Below are 21,957 nucleotides of genomic sequence, written 5' to 3'. Positions count from 1 at the left end.
TGTTCAAAGCCTAACTGCGGGTACTGCCATTGTAAGAAACGTAAACAAATAGAAGAAAAACAAGCATTGGCATAGCCAATAGATCTCGCCTTTGGGAACTTATAAGTGTTTAGTCAGAGATATTGACTTTCCCTATGTCTTTAAGTTGTGCTGTACAGAAATCTGCATTTTCATGTAAACAAGGGAACCCAATAAGTACCTTTGGACCATGGGTAATCAATTTTTAAAGACAACAAAGGTCCTAAGGAAAAAAGAAATAAACAGAAACAATGATTTTACAGACCACAATCGGTACTATAATCAAGCTTCCAGACCCAGCCGGGTAAGGAAATGTTTAATTTAGAGATAAAAGAGTTTGGTTGACCTAGAGGTGGTCAGTTATAAACATTTTAGATAGGGCACAGTCCTGTACCTATCCTTCAAGGAAGAAAGTGTAGTAGAAGCAAAACAAGAGTAAGAAAAGTTTTTCAGGCAAGAAGTTTGGAGCCAAATGTCGCTTGTAAATTAGTGATCAATACAAACAAGTTTCGACATACAGTATTTACAGAATGGCATACAATTGAATTTTCCGCAATACAGTTAGTCAGTTAGTGAGAGTGAGTGAGAGAGTCAGTCAGTGAGAGAGAGTCAGTCAGTCAGTGAGAGAGTGAGTGAGAGAGTCAGTCAGTCAGTGAGAGTGAGAGTCAGTCAGTCAGTGAGAGAGTGAGAGAGTCAGTCAGTGAGAGTGAGAGAGTCAGTCAGTCAGTGAGAGTGAGAACACCTTATTCCAACACCACAAGAAATGATCATGGGGGAGGGGTGTGAGGGGCGCTTATGGCGACATGTTAACGATAACTACTTTAAGAAAGTTAAACTTGGGGGAGGAGCTTCACGCGATTCCAAGATGGACGCGTGAGCTAAGGGCTCCCGAGACCCTTTCCGCCTCCCGCGATTATCCTGCGAATGATCCTGATTATGACGACGGGTATTTTCTATTGATGCCCTGCTGATGTCCAGGTCTTTTTCAAGAATCGATTTGGCCGCCGGATAACGGACTTACTGCACCCTGGAATTCGAGGCCTACATCGTATGCCAGCCGGGGGCTTGAGTCCCCGAGGTACCCAGGTGGCAATCGAACAACAACGGCTGATGAGCCACGCCCTCTGCCCCTGGTGTACTTTCGGTTTCGTTTTTGGTCGCTGTTGTGAACGCCCAGTCGTCGATCGGCACTCCAGCTCTGTTCTCGCTGCCAACTTTCGGCCAGCGCTGTGTCCCTACCCTCTCGCCGCTTCGAACTCGCTGAGACGGAGATTGTTTTGGCTAAATCCTACGGACCCAGTCGGAGCTCGTTGCCCGTCATGGCGGGCAGGGCGGTGGTCGAGAGGCGCGCCGCTAGAGGCCCGCCCCGAGGGGGGGTCGCCCAATCTCAGACCATCGATTGATTTACTCGACCTAGGGGCTCCCCGGGCGGGTCGAGTGGTGCCCTAGAGGAAGCCGGTGATGGCACTCCTGAAAACGAGGAGCCAACTCTGAAGGACATTATGGGCGCTATTGCGAGTGTCCAATCCACCATGGGCCAGCAATATGAAACCTTGCCGGCCAAGATAGATACGGTGGCGATCGATGTCACCCTCATTAGAGCGGACCTGGGGAAAACCAACAAGCGCGTCAAATCCCTTGATATCAAGACTGCTAGTTTGACCACGGACGTCTCGGATCTCCAGACCACTGTCCGCAATCTTCGGACTACTTGTGATCTGTTCGCCAATCGGCTGGAGGATTTCGAGGGCCGAGCCAGACGCAATAACGTCCCCATCGTGGATGTCCCGGAGAACTCTGCTGATTTGCCTGTTGATATCCTGGTGGAGGACCTCGTGCTGAAACATTTGGCACCAAAAGGCCTAAGTAAGTTCTTTGCAGTGGAGCGAGCTCATCGTGTCCCGGGTGGTAAGCCGAAGTTGGGTGCCGCTCCGCGGCCCATAATTGCCAGGCTTTTCAATTTCCCTGACAGAGACGCTATCCTGCAAGCTTCACGAACGACCGGTCCCACTAAATTTGACAATGTCTCAGTCAGTTTTTACCCGGACTTCACCCAGGCAGTCCAGAAACAACGTATGGGCATCACGGGTGTGAAGAGGCGTCTCCGTGAACTGGGACTGAAATATGCTATGCTTTTCCCGGCCCGCCTGAGAATTGAGCATGAAGAGCGTGCGTTCTTCTTCGACCGCCCCGAGGTGGTTAGTGACTGGTTGGACACTTTACCGACGCGCCAAGAGGGCCCGGAGAACTCGAGAGGCGCTGAAGGAGGTTTGGAGGACCAGGAGCAGTGAGTCTACATCGGCGAGCCTGATTCCATGGCAGTGGCTCAGAGACTATGTTCTGTTATGGTGTGCGTGCCCGGGGATGGGGGGGTTTGGGGGATCCTCCTCCTCTGCGGATTTTTCTCTCTTTTGTGTAGGTTAGTTTAATGGGGCGACAGGCACACTGCAAGTTGGGGTGGCTCTTAGGTCTACCGCAAGGGTGCAGGGAGGGGGGTTTGAGTTGGATGGGTTCACTGGGGGTGGTGGGGGGGTTCCTTTTTCTTTGTTTGTTTCTAGGCTGTGCTTTGTTTTACATTTGCTATCATGTGGCTGTTTCGAGGTGGGGAGGGCGGTCCGCTTTCTTCTGGGATGGGGGATGAGGGACTTAGGGTGTTGAGCTGGAATGTTAATGGTCTTGGGGACAAGATAAAACGTGGGATTGTACTACAATATTTGAAGAGATGTTCCCCGGATGTGGTCTTGCTCCAATAGACCCACTTGGTGGCAACACATGTCATGCACTGAACAGACGAGGTTACCGTTTGGTGGCTCATTCCGGCTTCACCTCTGGATCGAGGGGGGTTGGTATCCTGGTTAGGAACTCCCTCCCCCTGGAGATAGATGGCACGGTGTTGGACAATAGAGGCCGATACGCCGCTATTATTGGGAGATGGGAAGGGAAGTTGATTTCCATACTGTCTATTTACGTTCCGCCTGGCCTGCAGTCTACTACCTTCACCGATTTGGGTGAGGTGATTCTGGGTCTGCCCGATGGCTTGCTTGTGGGTGGTGGAGACTTTAATTCTGTGGTGAATGGTGAGAGTGACCGTAGCCCTCCCAGGCTCCTCCCTACATCGCAGCTATGGCTGGGTAAATTCTTGGACGCCTTTGGGTTGGCAGACTGTTGGAGACAACTGCACCCTGGCCGGCTTCAGTATACTTTCCACTCGGGAGCCCATGGAAGTCTCTCGAGACTGGATTATATCCTCGTGCCGGTGGCGCAGTTGGTCTCGGTGCGTGAAATCAAGCATTTGGCTAGAGGAATTTCGGATCACTCCCCACTATGGCTCCACATCGATATACATCTGGGGGCTGGGGGCCGGATTGCCCCGATCAATCCACGGCATTTTCACAACCCCAGAATCAGATCTGAGGTGGTCAAGTTTATGAACTTTTATTTTTCTGAAAATGAGGGGTCGGTGTCCTCCCCAGTCTCCCTGTGGGAGGCTTATAAAACTGTGATCTGTGGTCAGACCCTGTCTTTGGTTGCTGGTGAGAGGAGGCGCAAAAATGAGGAGGTGGTGAACTTGGAGTCTGAGATTGCCGAACTGGAGGAACGGTTGGAAGCAGAGGTTACACCCGAGAAATTGCATGTCTTGGCCCTTAAGCAATCTGATTACAGGGCCTTGGTGACTGACTCTGCTGAGGCAATGAATCGTGTGCAGCAGGGGCGTCTGTATGATGTGGGAGATAAAGCGGGGAAGTTGCTTGCTTGGCTGGATAAGCGAGACAGGATGAATCGTGTTGTGCCTGTAGTTGAGAAAGTTGATGGAACGCGAGTCGTGGACCCGGTTGAGGTGTTTGCCCAGCACTTTCGGGTTGTATCCGCGCCGGTTTCGGGCTTGCCGGAGGAGGACTCGCGCTTGCTGCTTCGTGATCTTGAGTTGCCTAGTCTCTCGGAGTCGGACGGAGTGTTAATGGAGGCTGATTTTTCCATTGACGAGGTTACGCTCGCTATACGCTCCCTTCGCTCGGGGAAGGCTTCCGGTCCCAACGGTATACCGGTTGAGTTATATAAGCTATGCCCGGATAAGATGGCATCGTATCTGCTTCGTATGTTTGCGGCATCGCGAGACCTCGGATCCCTTCCCAGGGACCAGAGGCTGGCCTCTATCGTGGTTGTTCCTAAGGATGGTAAACCCCGCGAGCGCTGTTCATCGTACCGCCCGATCTCACTTTTGAATGCTGAACCCAAAATATTGGCGAAACTTTTGGCTAACCGAATGGTTACCGTGATTAGCGAGTTGGTTCACCCTGATCAATCGGGTTTTATCCCCCAACGCAATACTGCGCTCAATCTCCGTCGTCTTCACGGCGTCATCGCGAGGGCGGGGACTCTCAGCGAGCCGGCCATCTTGGTTTCTCTCGATGCCTCGATGGCCTTTGATACGGTTGAGTGGCCATATCTGTGGGCTACTCTTGCTAAGTTCGGGTTTGGTCCGAAGTTTAATGCATGGGTCAAACTACTGTATGAGCAGCCGTTGGCGCAGGTTGTGGTTAACGGTAGAGTCTCGAAACCCTTCGTTCTCGGGCGAGGCACAAGGCAGGCATGTCCTTTGTCGCCGTTATTGTTTGCACTTGCGCTCGAGCCCCTTGCTGCCTGGCTCCGTTGGGAGCCTTCGCTAAAGGGTATTCTGTGGTCCCCTGACTTCGAAGATCGTATATCATTGTATGCCGATGATATTTTACTGTACCTGACGTCCCCCCGTAAGTCACTAGGAGTCCTCTTTGATGTATTGAGTTCCTTTGGACGTAACTCCGGGTTGGTTATCAATTGGTCCAAGTCGTGTATCTTCCCGCTGACCGGTGATCCTCTGTCCCTGCCCCGTGTATGCCCGATCCCGGTAGTGTTGGCTTTCAGTATTTAGGGATCTATATCTCACTTGACCCTGTGATACGCTATGAGCGTAATTTGTTGCCTCCACTCGCCCGGCTTCGGTCGGACGTCGCTGCATGATGTGGTCTACCCTTGTCCCCCCTGGGACGGGCGGCCTTGTTCAAAATGATGTCTCTCCCCCGTTTTTTGTACGCCGTACAAAACACACTTGATTTAGTGCCGGCTAGCTACTTTCGTGAAATCGAATGCCTCCAGAGAAAGCTAGTTTGGGCTGGCCGATCCCGTATTGCGTTGGCTAAGCTTACGTTGCCCTGGTACGATGGGGGCATAGCGTTACCTGATATACGAAGATACTACTGGGCATCTCAGCTGAGTGCTGTGAACCATGCCATGTACGGTCCAGTCTCGAATCCTGCATTCGAGATGGACCGGTGGATGTTACCCGGGGGAGATTACTACAGGGCTCTCTACTCTCGGGGCGCTAGGAAAAACTTGACGGGACCCACTGAAGTGGCTGTGCGGGTGTGGGGCAGCGCGACCGCGGCTACTGGATGGGTAGATAAGCTGTCCAGGGCGACCCCTCTGTTTGCCGCGGAGAGGCTTGGTGAATTGTGGACGTCCAAGGGTTTTGATAGGTGGGACTTCATTGGTATTAGCAAGATAGGTGACCTCTGGGTTAAGAATAGAGTTAAGACCTTTGCTGAATTGAAACAGGAATACAGTTTGAATGACTCGGAATATTTTCGATACCTCCAGGTTCGTCATGCCATTGGGTCTGTTTTTCCAACCGGTTCTGATATTCCGGAGAGCTCCCCCCTGGACAACAGGGTGCTGGACGGACATGTTCCAGACAGCACTATCTCCCTTATTTATAAAAAACGTATCAATACTCGATCAGACTTGCTTGTTCAGCTTCGTACTACCTGGACTAAAGATGGGCTGGAATTGAATGATGAAGATTGGCAGGCTGCGATATCCTCTCCTAAAGAGTTTGCGATTCCGGCGCGTCTGCGGCTCGTCCAGCTGAAGATTTTGCACCGGGTATATGTCACGGGTCCGCGACTGATGCATATGGGTTTTTCTGAGGATGGACTGTGTCGACGTGGCTGTGGTATGATTGCTACCTTCCTTCACATCATATGGGAATGTCCGGAAGTTGTGTCTTTTTGGTCTAGATTGCATGCGGTGATGAGTGAGGTGATGAATGTTGAGTTGCTACCTGAAGTCAGGCGCTGTCTGTTGAACATCTGGGAACCGAACGATTGCACTGTTGCTCAAACTCGGCGGGTTACACTGGGAAACATGGTTGCGAAGAGGGACATTGCACAATTGTGGGGATCTCAGAGGGCACCATCAGTTTCCAAATGGGAGGAAAATATGGACTGGTGCATGTTCAGAGAGAAGACTGTTTATATTTCCCGTGGCAGGCCCAAAAAATGGGGTAGGATATGGGGCCAATGGAACTCATACCGTGGGGAGATATGTGATCCCCCCTTCCTTGATCCCCCTGACACTCCTTGTTCCCCTTGATTATACGTTTCGGCTCCCCCCGTATCACATTATTGATATGTTTCTGGCTCTGGGTCCCCCTTTCCCCGCACCCTTCTTTTTCTCCTGAAGTTTCTCCTGCTTTCCATATTGTCTTTGATTGCCTCTCCCCGTATCGTATGGAACAGTCGCAACACTTTAGACTGCAGCCTCTATTTTCTCTTTTCTTCGATGTTTTTGTTTGCTTGTTTTAAAAATGAAACCTTTCCATATCTTATCGTTATAGATTTGACCGACATCGTGCACCATTGCTGCCGGACCCTTGGTTGTCGGCTGATGAGCTGTGTAATATTACACTGTTTTTCATATATGTAACTGGCCGGCCCAGAGGCTAGTATGCCTGTAATTGTATTCTTTTTCATGCTAAATAAAGGTTTTAAAAAAAATTAAAAAAAAGAAAGTTAAACTTAAGACTATGTCTAGCATATATAAAGTCTGGAGCAATATACGGAAATTGCTGGGGCTGGGCCGCTATTCATGCTATACTCCCGTAAGCTGCAATAATGATCTCCTGGAGATTTTTCAGGATGGATGTATAGCTAGGTGGATAGAGGCAGGGGTAAAACAGCTGGGTTGTCTTTATACACCAAACGGACTGAAAAGCTTTACGGAGCTGCGCATTGAATACAACATCAGCCATAGGGATTTCTTTAAATTTTTGCAGATTAGGGATTTCTTACTAAAGAAAGTGGGGGGGCGGGTAAAATTTCAAACTAGTATTACCATAGAGAATTTATGTAGGAAACCCACTCCTAAAATTGGGGAAATCTATGAAACACTAAATAGAGCTTTCCCTGATGACATGGATAAACAATTAGGAGCTTGGCAGACTAAATTAAATGTACAGCCATCAACCCCCGAACATGCGTATGAATTATCTCAAACCTGCCTAATGTCTATTAAATTGCAAGCACAATTTTATAAAACGTTCTTTTCCCTATACTACACCCCTTACAAAATTGCAAAATAGGCGACTGGAAAGGGAACTACCTGTCCGCGCTGCTCACTGTATGAAACCGATATTATTCACATGTTTGCCTCCTGCAATACATTATCTAATGTGATAATAGAAATATCAGATTTCCTATCGGAGATACTTCAAGCAAGAATTACCATCTCAACAGAAAAGATAATGTTAGGAGTAGCTAACTATCAGCGACCTATACATATGCATGGATTGATACTTGTGGCTATGGCTGTTTCCCGACTCTGCATAGCCTCATCCTGGTTAGACCAAAATCCACCGGTTTTCTCACAATGGAGAGCAAAATTACTCGAGGCATGTATCCTGGAGGTGGCCATATGTAAAAATAAAGGGATTAACAAAAGGAAAAGGGGTATGCTGATTTGGGAACAACTACTTCAGTGGATGCAAGACCACATTTAGGGCTGGAGCCCATTTTGAAGTATTAGATGTTTGTAAACATTATAGTGAGCTTAAGCCAAGATATTTTAGGATGGTGTATATTGCCATGAAATGGTTGAACTCTGACTATGTGACCATTGTGTATTGTTTGTTTATTTATCTGCCTATAATTGAATTGTCTCTAGAAAGAATATATGTAATAATTTGGTTTTCGTATTTTTATGGAATGAGACCTTGGTCTTCTGGGGGGAGGGGTTATGTGTAAATTGGAAAAAAACCTTGAATAAAGATGTTTAAAAAAAAAAAGGATATGGTGTGTAATGCTGGAGCATGGGGGAGGGGATACCTCGTTAAATCGTCACAATGCATAAGACATATCTAATTACAGTTGAAAAGAGGTATGTCGGGCGATCTTACATTTTATTGTTATGAAGCATATTATGTACTAATGTGAACCCCACACTTTTGAATTAAAAATAGGAAGATGGAGATATATAGGTTGCAAATATGATAAGTTGGATGGCGACTCTCATTACTATGTACAAGAACTGAAATTGAATAATGTACCGCTGTGATTTCTTTTGTTATGAAAATACCCAAAATAAAGGTTTTAAAAAAAAGAGAGTGAGAGACAGTCAGTCAGTGAGAGTGAGATAGTCAGTCAGTGAAAGTGAGAGAGTGAGTCAGTGAGAGTGAGAGTCAGTAAGTGAGAGTGAATGAGAGTGAGAGAGTGAGTCAGTCAGTGAGTGAAAGAGAGTGAATCAGTGAGATAGTCAGTGAGAGTGCGTCCGTTTTTTAGTGAGAGTCAGTCAGTCTTTTAGCAAGAGTGAGTCAGTCAGTGAGAGTGAGTCAGTCAGTCAGTGAGAGAGAGTCAGTCAGTCAGTTAGAGAGAGTCAATCAGTGAGAGAGAGTCAATCAGTCAGTGAGTGTGAGTCAGTCAGTGAGAGTGAGTCAATCAGTCAGTGAGAGAGAGTGGGTCAGTCAGTCAGTGATAGAGAGTGGGAGAGTCAGTCAGTGAGAGAGTCTGTCAGTGAGAGTCTGTCAGTGACAGTGAGTGAGTCAATCAGTCATTAAGAGTGAGTCAGTCCGTCAGTCAGTGACAGAGTGGGAGAGTCAGCCAGTGAGAGAGAGTGAGAGAGTCTGTCAATGAGAGTGAGTCAGTGAGAGTGAGCCAGTGAGAGTGAGCCAGTCAGTCAGTGAGAGAGTCAGTCAATGAGAGAGAATGAGTCAGTCAGTCAGTCAGTGAGAGAGAGTCAGTGAGAGAGTGAGAGGGTCAGTGAGAGTGAGTCAGTGAGAGTCTGTCAGTGAGAGTCAGTCAGTCAGTCAGTGAGAGAGAGAGAGAGAGAGAGAGTCAGTTAGTGAGAGTGAGTGGGAGAGTCAGCCAGTGAGAGTGAGTGAGTCAGTCAGTCAGTGAGAGAGAGTGGGAGAGTCAGTGAGAGTGAGTGAGTTTGTCAGTCATTGAGAGTGAGTCAGTCAGTGAGAGAGAGAGAGAGAGCGGGAGCGTCAGTCAGTGAGAGAGAGTGAGTGAGTCAGTCAGTCATTTAGAGAGTGAGTGAGTCAGTCAGTGAGAGAGGGTGAGTCAGTCATTCAGTCAGTGAGAGAGAGTGAGTCAGTCAGTGAGAGAGTCTGTCAGTGAGAGTGAGTCAGTGAGAGTCTGTCAGTGAGATTCTGTCAGTGACCGCCTGTCAGTAAGAGTGAGTCAGTCAGTCAGTGAGAGAGAGTGGGAGAGTGAGTCAGTCAGGGAGATAGAGTGGGAGAGTGAGGCAGTCAGTGAGATAGAGAGGGAGAGTTAGTCAGTCAGTGAGAGAGAGTGGGAGAGTCAGTCAGTCAGTGAGAGAGAGTGAGTCAGTCAGTGAGAGTGAGAGAGTGTCAGTGAGAGTCAGTGGGAGAGTCAGTCAGTGAGAGTGAGTGAGTAAGTCAGTGAGAGAGAGTGGGAGAGTGAGTCAGTGAAAGAGAGTGGGAGAGCCAGTCAGTCAGTGAGAGTGAGTCAGTGAGAGTCTGTCAGTGAGAGTCTGTCAGTGAGAGTGAGTGAGTGAGTCCATCCGTCAGTCAGTGAGACAGAGTGGGAGAGTCAGTCGATGAGAGAGAGTGAGAGAGTCAGTCAGTCAGTGAAAGTGAGAGAGTCTGTCAGTGAGAGTCTGTCAGTGAGAGTCTGTCAATGAGAGTGAGTCAGTCAGTGAGAGAGAGTGGGAGCATCAGTCAGTAAGAGTCTGTCAGTCAGTGACAGAAAGTGGGAGAGTCAGTCAGTGAGAGCGAGTGAGTCAGTCAGTGAGAGAGAGTGGGAGAGTCAGTCAGTGAGAGAGAGTGGCAGAGTCAGTCAGTGAGAGAGAGTGGGAGAGTCAGTCAGTGAGAGAGGGGGAGAGTCAGTGAGAGTTTGTCAGTGAGAGTGAGTCAGTCAGTCAGTGAGAGTGAGTCAGTGAGTGAGAGAGAGCGAGAGAGTCCGTCAGTGAGAGTCTATCAGTGAGAGTCTGTCAGTGAGAGTGGGTGAGTCAGTCAGTGAGAGAGCGTGGGAGAGTCAGTCAGTCAGTGAGAGAGAGCGGAAACATCAGTCAGTGAGAGAGTCTGTCAGTGAGAGTCTGTCAGTGAGAGTGAGTGAGTCAGTCAGTCAGTGAGAGAGAGTGGGAGAGTCAGTCAGTGAGATTGAGTGAGTGAGTCAGTCAGTGAGAGAGAGTGGGAGAGTCAGACAGTGAGAGAGTAAGTAAGTCAGTGAGAGAGAGTGGGAGAGTCAGTCAGTGAGAGAGAGTGGGAAAGTCAGGCAGTCAGTGAAAGTGAGTCAGTGAGAGTCTGCCAGAGTGAGTGAGTCAGTCAGTCAGTGAGAGAGAGTGGGTCAGTCAGTCAGTGATAGAGAGTGGGATAGTCAGTCTGTCAGTGAGAGTGAGTCAGTGAGAGAGATTCTGTCAGTCAGTGAGAGAGATTCTGTCAGTCAGGGAGAGAGAGTCTGTCAGTGAGTGAGAGTGAGTGAGTCTGTCAGTGAGAGAGTGGGAGAGTCAGTCAGTGAGAGTCTTTCCGTCAGTGAGAGAGTCTGTCAGTGAGAGTGAGACAGTCAGTGAGAGTCTGTCAGTGAGAGTGAGTCAGTCAGTCAGTGAGAGTGAGTGAGTCAGTCAGTCAGTGAGAGAGTGGGAGAGTGAGTCAGTGAGAGTGAGGGAGTCAGTCAGTCAGTGAGAGTGAGTCAGTCAGTCAGTCAGTGAGAGAGTGGGAGAGTCAGTCAGTGAGTGACAGTGAGTGGGAGAGTCAGTCAGTGAGTGGGAGAGTGTCAGTGAGAGTCTGTCAGTGAGAGTGACTGAGACAGTCAGTCAGTGAGAAAGAGTGGGGGAGTCAATCATTGAGAGAGGGGGAGAGTCAGTGAGAGTCTGTCAGTGAGAGTGAGTCAGTGAGAGTGAGTCTGTCAGTGAGTGAGAGAGAGTGGGAGAGTCTGTCAGTGTGAGTCAGTGAGAGTCTGTCAGTGAGAGTGAGTGAGTCAGTCAGTCAGTGAGAGAGAGTGGGAGAGTCAGCTAGTGAGAGAGTGGGAGAGTCAGTCAGTGAGAGTCTGTCAGTGAGAGTGAGTCAGTCAGTCTGTCAGTGAGAATCTGTCAGTGAGTCTGTTAGTGGGAGAAAGTGAGAGAGTGGGAGAGTCAGTCAGTGAGAGAGTGAGAGTGTGAAAGTCTGTCAGTTAGAGTGAGTCAGTCAGTGAGATTCTGTCAGTGAGAGTGAGTCAGTCAGTCTGTGAGAGAGTGGGAGAGTCAGTCCGTGAGAGAGTTTGTCAGTGAGAGTGAGTCAGTCAGTGAGAGTCTGTCAGTGAGAGTCAGTCAGTCAGTCAGTAAGAGAGTGTCAGTGAGAGTCTGTCAGTGACAGTGAGTCAGTGAGAGTGAGTCAGTAAGAGTGAGTGAGTCAGTCAGTGAGATTGAGTAAGTCAGTCAGTGAGTGAGAGTGAGTGGGAGAGTCAGTCAGTGAGTGAGAGTGAGTAGGAGAGTCAGTCAGTGAGTGAGAGAGTGGAAGAGTCTGTCAGTGAGAGTAAGTGAGTCAGTCAGTCAGTGAGAGAGAATGGGAGAGTCAGTCAGTGAGAGAGGGGGAGAGTCAGTGAGAGTCTGTCAGTGAGAGTGAGTCCATGAGAGTGAGTCAGTCAGTGAGTGAGAGAGAGTGGGATAGTCTGTCAGTGAGAGTCTATCAGTGAGAGTGAGTGAGTCAGTCTGTCAGTGAGAGTGTGTCAGTGAGTCTGTTAGTGAGAGAGAGTAAGTGAGTGAGAGAGTGGGAGAGTCAGAGAGTCTGTCAGTAAGAGTGAGAGAGTCAGTGAGAGAGTTAGTGTGGGTGAGAAAGTCAGTGTGAGTGAGAGTGTCAGTGTCAGTGAGAGTGTGAGAGAGTGAGAGTCTGTGATAGTGTCAGTGAAGATGTGAGAGAGTGAGAGTCTGTGAGAGTGTGATAGTCAGTGACAGTGAGTCAGCCATTAATGCAAAACATTTGCAGTTAAGGTGAGTACTCTAAAGCTCAACTTTCATTGTAACAATGGTTTGAATATAAAACCTGTACATGTTTGCAGAGTTTAACGATTTGTGGCTATTCGTAATGCTCTGAGGACACTACATTATTATATGCAAATAAATACATGCAGAACAAATAAAAGAAACAATTATAGTGAAGACTTTAATCCGCATGTTCTGAAAACCTGTAATTTCCCATTTTTCAAAAGAGCACAAGCAGCAGCTGTTTTAACCCCTTCCATGCTCATGACGAGCTGAGCTCGTCATGAGTTGCGCCGCTCGCATGCTCATGACGAGCTCAGCTCGTCATGTAACGCGGTAAATCGTAAAAAGCCGCACAGCGCAAAAATGACCGCAGCACGCATGCGGTTAAAGCACTTGTGCTTGTGCTGGCATGTGTTTGCTAGCCCGGCAGTGGTGCGTGCGTGTGTGCGTGCGCGTGCAGTTTGCTCTTTTTCGATGCACACACTCATGCTTGTGGCGCGCTCCTGCTCGCTCCCTCAAGGTGGATGCTGCCACAAGCACGAGTATGTGCTTCGAAAAAGAGCAGAACGACGGCTAAAGGTCTGCTATTCAGCACATGCGCGCTGCGTGGGCGAGACCTAAAAAGCATGCAGCTGCCATTTTTAATTCTATTTGTTTACTTTTGCTACAATTGCGGCACCCACGCTTTAGCTTTAAACATCTTAAGCTAAAGTGTGGGTGACACGATTGCTTCAAAAGTAAAGAAATAGAATTTTTTTTTGCATTTTTTCCTATTTTTTTACTTTTGAAGCAATCACTTCACCCGCGCTTTAGCTTAAGATGTGTAAAGCTGAAGCGCGAATGCCGTGAGCCGTTTTCAGTGCAATAGCTCTCACATTACTGAAAGTTTTAGCTATTGGCGTTGCATTATTATTAGCAATACCAATAGATCAAACTATCAGTAATGCGAGACCGATTGCATTGCAAATGCTTGTTTTTATAGGTTGTTCAATCCTCTACTGATGCAGTCGCACATAGAATGTTATAGAGGCACTTGTCTTTCTGTCTGTGCGATAGAATCCTTGGAATGGATCCATAAATGTTTCCTGAGGCAAGCATGTATTCCTGAATCACACTGCAGGATCCAGCGTGTAGTCATTGTATAACACTTCAATCCCTGGCGGCACAGCCCCCAGGATAATGTGCTGCATGGCTAAAGACTTGTAAGGTCCCAAAATGGAGAAAGATTGGCTATGTCAATGCTTGTTTTATATTGTTAAGGGCCCAGCAGCTCCCTGAACAATTACATTTTTGCTAAAACCATGACAAAAGAAAACAGGTATAGACAAAGACAGAAGAATGCTCGCAGCCAATTTCAGACGTGTTGACCTCTCTAATGCTTAATTCATGTGGTTTGGGAGTGTCTTCAGCTGTCCTACTACTGGCTTGATGTGAACGAGGGTATTAGTAGCCACAGGAAGAAGGGACTGCTATCTCCTGAGACCTCTCTGCTCAGAATAATATTGAATTCTGGGATAGCTGAAGTATGCTTGTAGAATTCGCATCTGGGCAGAGGCTGAGAGCAGTGGCCTTAAGGCTGTGGGTGTCAGTAGAGGTCATAGAGACTTGGCACAGACCATGGGGTATGGTGCTGTCAAAGTGGCTGTCTCATGACGACAGACCACCCCCTTAGCCCCTCTCGTTCAGTGCCGGAGGCCTTGCAAGGCAATGAAGGGCCCTCTTATGTTATAGTAATGGGTTAGGAAATTACTTTGCCAATGTTTTTTTCGCCAAGATTCTTTCCACCCCAGGCACAGACTTAAACTACTAATACTTGAAGAGATTACTACTGTAGGAATTAAATAAATGTTGCAATCTTTTGCATACCTTTGTCAGTTTAGCCATATTGTGTACTGACATACTAGTTGCAAAAAGTGGATGCAAATGGCGTACAGATTTTTTGTGGGCAGTATCTTTTTCTTTTTTTTAAAACGAGGAATCATAGAAGTTTGCAAGACGACTTGCCTAATTAATATTAATTAGTGAGGTCGCAATTTGCCATCCCCTCTGAGTGGCTTCAGTGATCCTGTCATTGCATTTCAAAATGATTTCTTTTTTAAAGCAGCACTGTTTTTTTAAGAAAACAAGGCTTCTATTCTGAAAAACTAAAGTGAGAGTTGGCAGTGGTTCTTGGATCACTGCCTACTTTCTCCGCCACCTCGAAGTGCCATCCTGACTCCCAAAAGGGAAAGAGTCCAAACTGCAAATCAGTTACCACCCCACGGTGGAAGATGGTAGCTGATTAATTGTTTGTGACCCCAATTGTGGGCGCAGAGCATTGATACATATGTTACCGATTCACAATTTGGAAGGAAAACCCAATACGCAACCCTTTCTAAATTGTGAATCGATAATCATTTTGCGATTCGGAAAAACTTTTCCAGAGTTTCAAATGGGTAATAAGAAAAAGTGATTTAATAGTAGCTAACCCTGGAATTTAACGAGTGGCAGGGTTTGTAACCGCTATATGACTTAGAAAATGTGGCCCTTTGTTCTGGTGTTGAAATGAATACTAACTGATACTGTAAATGCAAATTGGTTGTAAATCAAATAAATATATCTAAAAAAAAATCTGAACCAATCTGGTGCATTTCTTAGTGACCACAGCAGTATGGACAGACTTCAACAACCCAGAGTAGCAGAAGGGGTGACGCAAGTTTGGTAGGGATGACTATAACATTTGGTGGGGTCCACCGAACCTATTTTGCATACATACTGGGTAGGGCATCTTAATTTTTTAGGTTATTGTTTCATCCATCTTTTAACTCACTTGCTGCCAATAATGTTGTTCTGTGCACCGTCCTTCCTATGACCGTCTTGGGAAATTTCTACCGGCCCTCCACAAAAGTGGTCTCACACACTTATAATTTTTTTTTTAATTGACTGATGTAAATGGCACAATCCTAGATCAGTCAATAACAAAATAAAAGAAAATGTCTCCCGTTTCATTCTGTAAGCACGCCCATGCGCTGTAATGCATATGTATGACGACAGAATGAAGCGACCCCCAACAACGAATGCGCCATTACACCATTTTGTTTTTGGAGGTTTTTTTGGGGGTGAAACTAAACCGCATCGACAAAAAGCATGCTTATACCTGGGTAGGCGGTACTGCTCGGTAAGCTGCCGTGGTGCAGCTCCCTTCACTGGCTCTGCACTATTTGGAGCACCGTTAGAGGCCTTCATGGGGAATACGGAAAAGGAGGGATATTGTTGGCCCAGCCCTTTTGTGGTATGGAACGTGGCCGGGGTGTCCCTTCCTTCCATGAGTCCTGGAGTAAACAGGGTGCCTCCTCTTCTTCAGGTCCCTCCTCATCATGTCTATGTGTGGAGTTCTTTGGGGTGCCAGTTGGGTATTGCCTCACATCTTTTTTCCTGTTTGGGAGGTGTTCGTTTGTGGTCAGTCGGTGGTCTGGCTGGGCTACTGGATCATATTTGGTGTTCCTCCGGTGGATGTGTTCTGTGCTACCCCTGTTCCCTGTTCTCTGACGACATCTCGGGCTCTGTTGGGCAGTGTTCGGACTTAGTTTCCAGAGGGGATGTGATGTGAGTGCAGCTGGGTCGGGTGGGGTTTGCTCAATCCTGTTTCTGATCCTAAAGCAATATGGGGACTGCGGTCCTGTCCTGGTTCTGAAGACTGTGACCTTGTGTCTCCCTCATCAGTCCCTCATTATGGTGTTGCTTCTGTTGTTTCTTCTCTTCTTGTTGGTGGGAGGTTGCCTGGCTTGTCTGATTCTCCGGGTCGCCTGCTTTCATAAGCCGGTATGTGCGACTTCACAGACGTTCCTGCGTTTCAGTGAGGGAGTGGTTCATTACCGGTTCGAGGTATTGCCTTTTGGACTGTCTGCATCTCCTAAGGTGTTTACTGAAGTGTTGGAGCCCTTGGTGTGTTTGTTGGATGCTTGGGGGATCCTGGTGTTCCCTTCCTTGGACGGTTGCTTTGTTTGTCCTCTTATTTCCTTCCGGCTCAGGCCCTTCCCGGGGAGTTTGCATGCGCCTTCGTCGGTTCAAGTGGATTCTAACCTTGGAGTATTCCCTTCTTGGCCCCACTCTGGATCTACTGTTCATTGGGGGGTTTTTTCAACGCCACAGTGGGAAAGGTCTTCCTGTTGGTGCCCCGTGGACTGGCTCTGTTGCACGAACTGAGGTGGTTGTTGGGGGCTCATTCTTCCAATGCTCGCTGGCGGCTGCCACTCTGGATCTACTGTTCATTGGGGGTTTTTTTCAACGCCACAGTGGGAAAGGTCTTCCTGTTGGTGCCCCGCGGACTGGTTCTGTTGCACGAACTGAGGTGGTTGTTGGGGGCTCATTCTTCCAATGCTCGCTGGCGGCTGCGTGTTCGGGGGCTGTTGTCTGCTACTGTGGTGATTGATCCTTGGGCCCATTTGCTCTTGTTCCCCCTGGTGACTCATGTCCTGGGTCTTTAGAATCTGGCGTCTCTGGATTGTGAGCTGTTGTTCCGGGGCAGGGGACCATTGGCCTGGGGTTGTCCTGATGGCTGGTGGTTCATGGCCTCTTACGGGGCTTGCCCTTTGTGTGCTGGGAGCGGTTGGTCCGAGATGATCGTTACCAGCGAACTACGTTGGGGGGCGATGTTGGCTCTGGTGTTGGTGCGAGAGCTGTGGTCTGTGCTGGAGGCGGTAGTGTCTTCGAATTGAAGGGAGTTGTGGGTGGTTCAGTTGGCCTTGACTAATTTTCTGCTTTGGTTCCTCCAGGGATCGTGATGGTGCAGTCGGACTGCGTGGAGGTGGTGTGTTGTTTCAACCACTGTTGGGGTGCGTTGATGGCTTCCCTCACCTTGTTGGCTCTGCTGATCTGCGGTGGACGGTCTCATGGTTGTTGTCCCTGAGGGCTTTACTTCTGCAGGTTTTTTTTTTGGTCTCGTTGGCGGCTTGCCTGAGCGGGGTGTTTCCCTCCCTGTCCAATTGTGCCAGAAGGTGGATGCCCTGTCCATCCGGGGGCGGGGGCTGCTGTATGCTTTTCCCCAGCTTGCTCTGATTCCGCGAATCCTGCTGCAGGTCGGCCTTGGTCGGCCTCCGTTTGTCCTGGTGGCTCTGGATTGGTCCAGGAGGCCTTGGTTCCCTCTGTTGTTGAGGTTGGCGGTTGGCGGTGGTCCTTTGTCCCCTGTTGTTTCTTCCTCTGTCTTGGGGGTGTCTGGTCCGCCTGCAGCTGGTGGGGTGGCTGTTGTGGGGCTGAACTTCGTTGCTTTGGGTGTTCTCCTTCTGTGGCTGAGTTTGTTCGGCAGTCCGAGCGCCTTTCAGCTCTCGAGTCCTAAGCCAGACGTTGGGTTTTGTTTCTGGGCCCTTGGTGTCCCAGTTGCTCTGGGGTTGTTTCCTCCTGTGGCCGGTCTTTCGTTCTTTCGCTCCTTGTTGGATTCTCCTTTGGTTTGGGGCCTTGCAGGGGGCTCCTTTTGGGCCTCTGCATGGGGTGTCCTTGCAGTTTTTGATGTTCAAGGTGCTTTCCTTGTCACTGTTGATCGGCTCGGAGGTTTGGGGGAGTTGGACTCTTTGCTTTGTTCTGAGCCCTTTTTGGCATTTTTTCCTGTTCGGGTTGTTATGCGGCCTGATCCTTCCTTTATTCCCTGGATTCCTTCCTTGTTTAAGTGCTCGGGGATCTGGTTTTGCCTGTTTTTCTGTCCAGATCCTCTTTCTGGGGTTCTGGTGCGGCTGCTCTATTTGGCCATTGGGAGGGCTCTGGAGGTGTGCTTCCTTCGCGCTGTGCCCTTTCGTGGTGTGGTTTCCTTTTTTGTGACCTTTGGGCTGGCTGGTCGTGGTCTAATGCCTTCTTGGGCTACTCTCTGTCGGTGGCTGCATTGGCTGTGGGGCCTGCATAAGCGGCTTGTGGTGTGTTGGCGCCTGGATTGGTTCATGGTTGATCAACTCGGGGGGGGGTGACTGCATCCTGGGCTTGCTTCCGGGAGAGATTCCATGGCTGAGTCCTGCGGGGTTGCTGCTTGGTGTTCTCCTCACTCTTTTTTGTCCCATGTCCCATACTCATTGGGTGATGGGTGGGACTGTGACTTCCGGGTTTGGTGACGCAGTGTTGCACTCTGCTCAGGTTGTGTGACTTTCTGCTTGTGCTAATAAAGTCTGGTTTTGCTACCAAGTGAAGCTGATTCGTGCTTTGGTATCTGTTCATTTAGTTAGGACTGGGAAAGGGAGGCTTACAAGGAGGTAATGTCTGGTTACTTACCGGTAATATTCATTACTCTGAGTCGTAGCCATCCCCATCCCAGTCCAGGTTCCCATCCCTCCCTCCCTGTTCGGCTTCTTGTGCTTGGTGGTACAGGATGTGGATAGGCGGGTCACTTGATTATATGCCTCAGGGTGTGGGTGTGGCCTGGAGGGAAGGGATGGGTTTTTAGTTGCTTGGGAGTTTCTGGTTGGAGAAGCTATGCTCATTTAGTTAGGACTGGGACGGGGAGGGCTACGACTCAGATTAATGAATATTACAGGTAAGTAACCGGACATTAATGCATCCATGCTCCAGGGGAGGGATAAACACAAGAAGAGGAAGGAAAGCACACCTGTGTTAACGAATAACAAGCAAGCAAATTAAAATGACAAGCCAACCAGTGGTAAGCAATGAGAGCTTTCAAAGTCCACTACTCAACAATCAGTCTCTAGTGTCTAGTAGGGACTAAAAGTGATTAAAATGAGATTTAACTGAATCGCTGAAGGCAAGTGAGAGGGATGCTGTTCCTTGCAGGACCTTAATGCTCACAGCCCCAGCTCCCCTCTGAAGGACTGACAGCAGTTGTATAGCACGCACCATGCCATTGGGGTCTTGGTACTTAGTGGACACAGACCATGCTATTCGATTGATGCATTAATTCTTTTTTTTTTTAACTGTTTTTATTGGCATTTTGAATCAAATCACAAATAATCCACATAGCACAATTAATTTTCCAGCTCACCGAGCACTCCCCCGTCCCCCCAACCTCCCACAAACTGCGTCAAGATTACATGCATTAATTCAACGTCCTCATGTCCAAGCCCATCGGGCAACCTAATCCCATCTGTGCCCACTGCCAAAAGGGGTAACTGTATATCCAACTTCTTGGGCGGTAGGCCTTGGGCCCGGGGCAATATCCCGGCTGGTATACTCGGCGGCCTCTCAGTCTTTCCCCAACCCTGCATCGAACCCATGATATTGCCTCCATTTCCTCCAGACCCTGTGGAACTTACGGGGGCAACCCCTGGCTTTATATGTCACTCTCTCTGCCACCATATACATATCCATTCCTCTCTGCCATTCTCCCACATTTGGGGGGAGCGGAGCGCCCCATTCCCGCGCCATGTCCCTCTTCGCCACCACCAGGGCTAACAGTGCAAAGATCAGGTGTGGGCGGGTCAGATCTTTTTCAGTCGTGATTCCCAGTAGCACCAATTTAGGGTCCATCGGTAGCGTCACCTCCACGATCTTACTCAATTCGTCTAGTATACGAGTCCAGTAGGGGACTATGTCGGGGCACTCCCACAAAGTATGAAAAAAGGTTCCCTGTCGGTGTCCGCACCTCGAGCAGGATGGATCACTTGCCCTCCCTATCCGGTGCATTCTGACCCTGTCGTAATAGACTCTATGGAGTATTTTATTTTGGATGATGCGTAGTCGGGTCTTAACCGCAACCTCCCTGTGATGCATCAGGGCCCTCTCCCAGTCTATGGTGTCCATGTCTCCCATATTCTGCTCCCAGGCCGCCCTCAACTTCCCTAATCCATCCGGTGTGTTATTTATCAAAGTTTTATACGTCAAGGACACCAGTTTATTGGGAACCTGTTCTTGTAACAGACGACCCTCCAGGGGGGCATACTCAGGTAATGGCGATGTCAGCGCCGCCTCAGCCTTCCAAGCATGACGCAGACGTGCATATTTCAAGAACTGTGCTGGGGTTAGTCCATATTCCGCCCTCAGGGATTTGTAGGTCCTAAACTTCTCACTAAGTCACCCAATGTTGAGATCCTTATGTTGTCCCTATGTTGTCCCACCCGCGGAAGCCGGCAAACTTGTGTAATTCTTTTAACCAAGTACAGGTCCAAATCGGTGTCTGTTTGGTCAGCTTGTGTGCCCACCCCATCATCCTTGTCGCCCTGTCCCATACATCTATAGTGAGCTGCGTGGCCGGCAGCAACCATCGCCTCCCTATTCCCCCGTATAGATAGTGCAGGCTAGTGCGGTGTGCCATGGAGGCCCTCTCTAATCTGTATGTCGGGTGATCCGCCGGTGCGTGCAGCCAATCATTTATTGGTGAGAGATGCTCTGCCCAATAATAGGCCTCCACATCTGGCAGGGAGATCCCCTCATTAAATTGGTTTCGTTGGAGGGTAGCTAGGGCTATTCTTGGTTGTTTCCTAGCCAGAGAAGAGTTCGCAGTTCAGCATTAATTTTCGTGAACGTCTGTCGGGGCAGGGGGAAGTATTCGTTCTGGAGGGCATACAGAAAGCGTGGCAACGTGATCTTTTTGAACATTGCCGCTCGTCCAAGTATCGTTAAAGGCAGTGACTTCCAGAGGAGGGTGTCTTCTGCAAAGTTCTGGATTACTCTGAGTATATTTTTTTTATATGAGGTTTGTATGTCGGTAGTCAGGTATATTCCTAGATATTTAAAACCAGATTGCGTAGTCTGTAGGGCTCCTAGAAGCGAGGGCCAATCGGCTTCCGGGCGTGGGCTGTATAAGATTGATTTCTGCCAATTTATCTTATAACCGGAGAAGGAACCATACCTATCCAGGAGTTCGAACAGTGCAGGGATCGTAGTTGTTGGGTGTGTCACATAGAGAAGAATATCATCCGCATAAAGCGAAATCGTCCCCTCCAGCAGGTCCTCCTGTGCTATGCGGAAGCCATGCACTCCCTCCGCCTGACGGATATTACACGCTACTATTTCAATTGTGAGGGCGAACAGCAGCGGGGACAGGGGGCATCCCTGTCGGGTCCCCCTCCACGATGCATTTATTCTTGGCCTACAGTCACCCCTGCCTTTCCACTACAAAGGGCTGCTCCAGACAGCCTTGGCATTTTTACCACTAATTACAAACTCGGAGACCTTCTCAATGTGACAAACTTCACTAACAGAAATTCTAGAACATATTCAGTGCTAACTTTGACACCCAATCTCAGCAAACAACACAAATGAAGAGAGAGTCGTTGCTTTTGGGACCTCGGCGGTGTACATCTGTCTGCCATCTGAGATGCTGTATCGTCCATTACCTTCCCTCTGCAGCGTCGTGTTGGCTGCGTGCCTCGCTGTTAGAGCATCCTTCGAGGTCACCTTGTCGGGACCGTGGGCAGAGTGGAGGGTAAGCCAGCGCTCACCGGAACCACCACTCCTGCCTCCTCCCACGTCTCCCTGCACAAATACTACGTAGAATGAACGCCTCTGTGAAGGAGATGTTTTGTCGTGTGCTAGTGGTTGGTTCTGGAGTGCTTGACGAACAGCACAAGGCTTGTGCTGTTCGAAGGGTGAAGGGGGAGTAAGTGAGAAAAGGACAGTAAAAAGAGGAGTCACAAAAGAAGGTTGGAGGGGCATATGAGGGAAGCAGTGTTGGAGGGAGGGGCGAGGGGAAGTGAGGTAAGCAGTCTATAGGGGAGACTGAAGTAGAGCATAAGGGGAGGGCACATTCAATGGTAGGAGAGGGTGTGAGGGAAGGAGGGCAAAGAAGGTGGCTTT

The sequence above is a fragment of the Lissotriton helveticus genome, chromosome 1_1, assembly GCF_964261635.1.
Source record: "Lissotriton helveticus chromosome 1_1, aLisHel1.1, whole genome shotgun sequence".
In the NCBI taxonomy this organism is placed as follows: Eukaryota; Metazoa; Chordata; class Amphibia; order Caudata; family Salamandridae; genus Lissotriton; species Lissotriton helveticus.
The sequence above is the reverse complement of the archived record's forward strand: the minus strand, read 5'-3'. Positions refer to the sequence as shown.